The 8369-nt window shown below is 38.7% G+C and overlaps 1 pseudogene across 1 annotated transcript; it reads right to left on the bottom strand.

Moving 5' to 3' along the window:
* Nucleotides 1-5550: 5550 nt before the first annotated feature.
* Nucleotides 5551-7000, bottom strand: LOC149012442 (allene oxide cyclase, chloroplastic-like; annotated as a pseudogene). The gene is made up of 3 exons (XR_016173960.1): nucleotides 6665-7000; nucleotides 6441-6563; nucleotides 5551-6318 (listed from the first exon to the last, which is right to left on the bottom strand). The product of XR_016173960.1 is annotated as an allene oxide cyclase, chloroplastic-like (transcript).
* Between the last annotated feature and the right edge of the window lie 1369 nt (nucleotides 7001-8369).

The following is an 8369-nucleotide window of genomic DNA, read 5'->3' as shown; positions in this document are numbered from 1 at the left end:
AAGAGTTTGCCATTGATTTTTTTTTGAATGGAGGTGTAAGGGCTCATATAAATAGAGGACACACAGTCCATTGCTTCCAATGATTCTTCCCAAGAACATGTATTCACCAGTTAGAGAGGCAAAGTACATCCACAGCTATACTATCATCCCAACATAGCAAAATGCCTCCAACTCCATTGAAAGGAGGATAAAACACAAGATTGAAAAACACAAGACAATGTACCGTAGTATGAACATGTAGCTTAAATTATGTTCTTAGGATGTCTACTTGCATGGTTAGGAATACCTCTAACATGTTATGACCCTATTGTCAAGCTGAGTGACTCGTGGCAGCAGTATTTGGCTAGTAGGCGCCCAAGATGGCGAGATGCATGAGGGGACACAACATTGTCATGGGGGTCATTCATTAGTAGGATTGCATATAATAAGTTTGGGCTCGTGGGTGCCCAAGAAGGCGAGATGCATGAGGGGACACTAGACCTCCTACCCTCCCCCATTTTATATGGATGACCAATAGTGTGAAACCCGGCCCTAACCTTAACCCGGATACTCTATTGTTTGTAGTTCCGAAGACCCGAAGTAGAAGTGAAAGTCAACTATGGGTCTATCAGTAGAAGACATGGTATTCGACTCCGAACCCATGGAGATTGACGATGATGCCCCATACTTGAAGACCTTGATGGATTTGGAAAAGAGACTGCACCTTAATGAAGAGAAGATTGATTGATGGCCTTAGAGCTTGGTTGGACATGATTTGAAGGCATTCCTCCATGCTAGTGAGTTATAGTTCATGTTGTGAGAATCTATATATATATATATATATATATATATATATATATATATATATATATATATATATATATATATATATATATATATATATATAATATATATATATATATATATATACTTTCCATTTTTGGACAGATGTTATATACCAATTTTGTTTCCGCTTCCACATTTTTTAGATCCTTTGATTATTCTTGATACTAATTATTATTTTAGACATTGGATTCTATTAATAATTCTTGTTTATGATTATGTTATTATGTGGAGTGGTGTGTGATTTAACGTGAAACTGATCTAGTGACTGTGAATCACTCCCTCAAGTACTCAGGAGATATGGTGTCACACCCCACCCAGCCGGATCCGGTCATACCTGAATGCTCATGCGGGTGATACACCGCAAGATCTAGGTTCAATGACAAATCCATACAAAACATGATATGGTATAATTAAATGGACAAGAATAAATCAAGTTTCTCATATAAAGTTATCAAAACTGAAATAATGGTTACAATCATCCATTACTTCAAAATAAAAGTATAACATCAGAGTTTTGAAAAGAAAAAAGGATGCCTTGCAGCAGAAAATAAACTAGACTAATTCTCTAATGGAATCCCCACTAACATTAAGCTCCAAGTCCATCCACTTTTTCTTCGGTCACTCCTTCAAGAAGATAAGTCGGCAACGAATCCTCCATTTGGAAAGAGTCATCATAACCTGCAGTATAATCTAATAGAAAAAGACATATAAAAGGAATGAGTTCAACAGAACTCAGTGAGGTCAACTCAACATCATACTATGCATTCATTCACAAGATTCTACACCACACATATAACATGAATTTCGATAATGTAATAATAATAATGATATAATATATGAATGACTATGATATTATGCTCCTAACTCTATCATGAAGTCTCAATGGTAGACAAGCATTAAGTCACGCACCAGTCTTCTTTAGGTAGTCTCATCACTCTTCCCTCACGGCACTCAAGCAGGGTCGTTAGGTTCTCCCGGTTGTTGTGTAAAGTCATGTCAAGCCATGGTTGGGGATTAAGTCACCACTCTCTCACATCACCATTGGTATAAGATCTGGCGCGTGTCAAGGATAATCCTAGACCCAATGCAAAGTCATACGGTCTCGTACTACATGTGGTATAGATACTTCCCCTATGGCACCAACCAACTTGATTCCGTATCCAATATCTCCCCTCATGCCTAGTGCCCTTTTGGTTCATACTTTCCCACCTATGAATGGAATCCTCAACGGGAGGCATTTGTTGGATCCCATCCCTTAACCCAGCGGTCATCCACATATAATGGACAGGATGATCTCCATGTCCTCTCAAGGGTCATTTCACTGGTCTTGAGCGTCCATGAACCCTTATCTATTATATGCAACCCTACCTCTCTATGATGATAGTGGGTCTGCTTGACACACAAGACCCAACCACTAACATCACGGGTTAACCGGCTTCAATACCCCTGCCGAAAAGGTAGTAATACTCATGAGGTCACCTAACCCAACATTTCTAGACATGCCCTAGGTATGTCAATCAGTAATTAGGGAAGCGTCAAGGGCACCATAGGAATGCGTCCCAAACCGCCTCCTTTGGTATCCTATGGCAGAAATGCCAAAATGGCATTTCCCATTCCCAATTACGATCTAAGGGCAATGGGTGAACCCACAACCCTAGTTTTCAACATGAAATAGAATGAGAAATTTATACATGTAATATAAAGTTAAGTATATTCCTCACCTTTCACTTTATTCTTTTATCCAAAGATTAGTAATTCTTTGTCACAAATTAGTGGTTAAAGACATATTAACCTATTCATGCAAAAGAAATAATTATCACAAATTAGAGCCAATTTGGGTTTCAAACGATATCTCAAAATCTTCCCACGAAAACCCAAATCCTTACCACTACTTTACAAAGGGTAGTTTTCAACCTTACTAGTGAATGGTCTCTAAATCATCACCAATTCGAAGTCTATAACGAAATAAAACTTTGGGGGAAGTTAATTGGCAGCAACAGGATCCTACGGGTACCTTTAATTTGATTAAATTTAACCCATCTCAAAAAGCCCCAAATTTGGTTCTCCTAAATCACCCGTGGGAGACCCGGGAAGCCAAAATACATCAATCAAAGCAAAGGATCTTACCAATACTCCCAAACACAAGGAAACATTAATACAAGAAAAGGACATCATCCAAGATACCCAATAACCTTCTTTTCAAGATCTCCCAAATGAAAGAGAAAAGAAATTACTCCCAGAACCATGTATAAGAGAAGGATTAAAGAAAACTAACCTTCCATAATATTTTCGCAATGATCGAGTAGCCAGAACACCTTTGGTTGGATGGGAAATACTCTTCTCATTTCTTTATCCTTTTCTCCAAGCCTCCGCCTCATTCTAGCCTCCAAAAATGCGTTTACGGATGAGATAAAACATAAATAGGACTTAAAAATCCTAAATTCCAATTTTGCCCCCAAATAGAAAATGGGGTGGGGGGTTGGTTCACCCAAACGGCCCAACTTTTTGTCCATGGTTGGACCCCCAAACGAACTCCGATTTTGATTATTTTTGGCTCGTTGGAAAGGTCTTTCGACGATCTTCGATTTGATACCTTATTTGTATCAATCGGATTCTCCATCACCAATTTACGGATATTCTAAAATTACCTTTTTTACACTATTAGGATTAATCTTCTCTCTTTACTAAACTCTAGAAGAGTTTTTGAGTCATCACAAGGGTCATCCACTAACATTGGTTTCATTTTCAATCCTTCGGGCTCGACTTAAATGGCCCACAGTTATCGCCAACTCGAGGACCGGGTTCTCGGTCTTGAAACCATGGGTTAAAGGAGTAGAAATCCGGGGGATTTCACATTTGGATACCGATTGGATGAATGTGACAAGTTGAATAGGTAGGTCAAGTTTCACAGCAAATTCAAGAAAAGCCTCTTCGTGGTGTACTCATGGCTAATGAAATTGCGAAGTCATAATCACAATTGAAGGGAGAAGGGTTTGAGATAGACATAAAGCTCTCTGCTTCAAAGGACCAAATTGAAGATTGAACGACATTGAAGCAAGGGAAGAAAATCCACCAGATGTGATCTGAGGGACTAGAAGCTCTACCCTGAATCCCAAAATTTATAGAGGATGCTTGAGACACCCCGAAGTGGAGGAAGAAGAGTCCTATGAACAAAAGGAGCACTGCTGAAATTGACCGTTAGAGACGAGCAAATATGCCTGAAAACCAGCTAAACCCTATATTCTTAGAGAGAACTAGTTGAAGATCCACCATGCAGACCGATATGAAGACCTAATCCCCAACATTAGGAAGAATGTAGCTTTCAACTCTCTAATCCTAATTAGTGTGACTTGCATGCTGCGCATTAAATGCGCAGCATGTGCAGCGCACGGTCGAGATCGAAATCTCGACCGTGATTTCGATCTCAACCGTCTGTCTCGACACCGAGACGGACGGTCGAGATCGAAATTTCGGTCGAGATTTCGATCTCGACCGTGCGCTTCACCGTGCTACGCATTTAAACCGCAGCACTGAAGCACGACCCAATCCTAATGAGCTATGTCCAAGCACCCAAATATCCATCCGAAGAAGAAGAACGGATGAGGAAGGAGAGGAGCATGTCCAATACGGGGTTCTAGGGAGGATAGATTGCAATGCAAGTAACAAAAATGAAATTTAAATGCATGCAACAAAATGATTAGGATGGAAACCATGCTTGCATGTCATCAATTAACAAATTAAAAGGGGGGGGGGGTTGGGGAATTGATGAAGAGGAAATTTGCATTGAGGAAAATGAAAAGGTCTTTTGGTCGTATAATATCCAATGTAATCGAGCCTAATTGAAGAAAAAACGGTTTATGAAGTGGTTCTTTAAGGGCCTGTTTGGTTACACGAGTCTGGAGGTTTCAAATCTATAGATTTCAAATCTATGGAGTTATAATTCATAAAATTAATTGTTTGGTTGTGGAATGAACTTTGTGGATTCATCCTGATTCATCCTAAAAAACTATCTGATCAACGTGATTTTTGTGAATGTGCAAATGTATAGCTTTTTTTAAATCTTTGAATTTCACCCCTTACCCATAAATCTACAGATTCACGTTTTTAGTGTAAAAAGGTGAATCTCTAGTATTCATGAATCTAGAGATTTTTACAACCAAACGGATATAACTCTCAGTTCATCAAATCTCTGGATTCATGTAAACCAAACAGGCCCTAAGGGAAGCTATTGCTGGATCTTTAGCATTGTTGGTCCTTGAACTTCTCAAGAAGAGCAAAGCTAAAAGCAAGCAATCTTCCAAAAGGCAAAGATCCGAGCGCCGTCTCAAACAGGAAGTTTAGTGGAAATCACAAAAGACAATCCTTTCTACCAAAAAAAAGACAAAAAAACAATTCTACAGAACTTTTCTCAACTAAGGCTTTCCTTTCTTGATTTTCTCCTGTATAGATAAAGATCAATTGCATACTGTATCAATTTTAATACAATCTAGAACTATACGACATCAGAACATCCTTTCAATGTAATATCCAACCATGGCCCAAGGATGTGCAAAAAGTATAATTTCTGTAATACAATATAATTTTTAGTACACTATCAAAAATCAATACCCAAAACTGAAATTATACCATTCCATTTTTGTATTTACATTTACAAAACCATAACCATATCCCGGTAAGATTTCCATATGAAAACAATATGCATATGATATTAAACTGTAAGGTAATACATTTTCAATGTACAGCCGTCACCACAATAGAAATCATTCCATACCATTTCTAAGAAAGTTGGTGAAAATGCGGTTTTAAATAGGCGAGTTTTGATGTACGATTTCAATACCAAATTATTGAAGGAGAAAAAAAAAGAAGACTACCATCTAAAGAGGAGTTAGACATTTCTATGGGGATTTTATTTCTAACCATTTTCTCCATCTGAAGAGTTCTTACCCAAAAAAAAGAAAAAACCAAATACATAGAAGTTTAAAGAAGGTAACGGGAAAGGAAACAAAAGGAAAAATATTGAAAATGAAAAGACTACAATAGTCCGTTCATGACATGATGATGATGAAGAAGCAGAAGCAGAAGAAGCCACTCTCAGTTAGTAAAGTTGGGAATGATGGCATGTGGTTCAGCAGCTTTGGCAGCAGGTGAAGGTTCAACAGTCGGTGATGGAGGAACTGGTGTAGTCACGAGCTCAGCAGGCAAATCAGGAATCCCTTTCAGATAAAATGTGTAGAACAGCTTGAAAGGGAAGACCAATTGCTGCAATTTCACCTGCCCATAAACCCCTTCAAACACTCCTGTTCCACCCGTCACAGCAAGATAAGTATCTTCATGGGTCAGATAACAGCCCTGCACCGCAATATGCCCATAATCCCCAAAGTAGAAACTGTAAATCGCCTCAAATCTTTCTGCCTTCTTCTCTGGAATATGTTGGATTTGCACACATATCCCGGCTGTTATGCCAAATCTCTTCTGCAAATCCGCGCTATAAATCTGAAATAACCATAACCCACAGTTGGATTCGAATTGAATTCCTTTAATTTCTCAGAAACAGAGTCAAAATTTTACTTCTTTCCCAACCCCCCTTTCCCCAAAACAAAAGAAACTAAACTTGCCTTGTTGGTAAAAGGGACGAGATCCGCCCAAAGACAATACTTCTTTCTGGCTCAGGCGTAGCATTGCAGGGCTTCCACGATCTCTTTCGTTGATCTCGTAAACGCTAAGCTCCTGGACTTTGGCTGCAAATGACAAAATTTGTAACATCACTAATAAGTTAAAGTAATAATTCAAAAACAAAAGGAACGATTTTTAGAATCACCCAAAAAATGAATATACTTACTGGGTCTGGTTGTGTAAGAAGAATCTGGTTCACCATCCTCTTTCTTGCAGAAGAAGGATCTGGTTGTGATCCGACGGATGGAGAGTCTCTGGTTTGTGCTTACGGATCTGAAGATCCGGGAAGACGGTAAGGCGGGACTGTTAAACCCTAAGAGTTTCTGGGTATGAACATAGGAAAGAGACGATCTTGATTCAAAAGCCCTAATTGCAGACGATAAGTTCTTGGAAGCTGCAAATGATCCAGCAGACGCCATTGATGGTGGAGCAGGAAAAAGGGCTCAGACGCACCAGAGTGGGGGAAGAGAGTGGAATATAAAGGGAGAAGCAAAAGTCACGATGGAAAAGGCTAAAGCAGGTTAGGAATAGACAATTTATTTACAGCTTTTTCACGTGTCTTTTTTCTCCAGTAAATCATTCCTAATTTTTCAAATTGCCGTTTCTTTTCTACCCCGAATGCCGTTTCTTTTCTACCCAGCTTGATCGGTACGCCTCTACGGCACAGCCGGATGGCAGGTCCAAACATTCTCTGCATTTTTTATACTACCACCGTGACAGCTGAATGAGTTTTGTGTCAGCTATTAAGGGGTGTTGTATGTCCACCCATGAGGTGTGTATTTTGTCCCCCTATATGGGTGTTGGTGCTTATTTGGTGCTACACTTGTTGCAGCTTTCTTTTTAAGGGTATATTGGGCTTGACCCTATCTCTTGGGCTTGACCCATCCCTTAGCTTGGATGACCCTGTCTATAGCATGTTCGGCAGGTTGGTCAATTTCCATTCCTTGGATATGTTCGATCCTTGTGTTTTCATGCTTTTCTCTATTGTAGTTACTTGTTTCAGTGAATGAAGTGTTGTTTACCAAAAAAAAAGAATGTTGTTTCCAAGATTGTTTCGGACTTTGCTTGGGTAACAATGCAGGACCATCAAGTCGGCCAGCAGATAAGAATTTTGGTCGAAATTTTAATCTCGGTCATTGAAATTCAACTGTGGATATTCAAATTCAACTGAAATTTTAAATCTCACGGTCCAAAATTTTGACAATTTTCACAATTTTCACAATTTTCAATTACATGATTATAGATTGTGCTACATAGCTTTAGTTTTTTCGGGATTGGACCACTATAATTATAAGGATAAGAAAGAATAAAATCTTTGGGAATGAAAAAGTCATAGATTTGCATGACATTCACATGAAAACCTTAAAACCAGAATGTTCGATTGCAAAGGCAATGGTAAACAGAAGTGAAAGGAATCCTTTTTCTCTACGTCATTCTTAGTTCCTAAAAAAGTCAATTAATAATAAATCGGTTCAATAACGTATTAGGTTAAATAATGTGTTTGGGTTGAAGAACTGGTTCAAGTTGTTGTCCTTAAAAACTTCCAAATTTGTCAGTGCAAGCGAAAAAGCTTCGAAGATCAAGGTGGTTCAACCCCCGGCAGGTTATGTACCACCCTCCCCCTATATATAAAATGTGCATTTGTACCAAAAAAAAAAAAAAGAGTTAGTGAAAGCACACAACTTTAAAAGAAGAAAAAGCTCACAATGCTAGAGAAAGTAACCCCAAAATGCATACCTGATAAAGGTGAAGGCGTGAATATTTATAGCTTAGTAGGTTACCTTGATTGTGTAGTGATGGAGTTCAACTTAAACTTTAGAATTGTTCTTAATTTCCCATAAGAGATGAGGAATTTTATCTACTAAGAGAGT

The sequence above is a fragment of the Hakea prostrata genome, chromosome 6 (assembly GCF_041222555.1).
Source record: "Hakea prostrata isolate BN-2017 chromosome 6, UWA_Hpros_2, whole genome shotgun sequence".
Taxonomy (NCBI): Eukaryota; Viridiplantae; Streptophyta; class Magnoliopsida; order Proteales; family Proteaceae; genus Hakea; species Hakea prostrata.
Note: the sequence above shows the minus strand (reverse complement) of the source record. Positions and strands in the feature narration are given on the sequence as shown.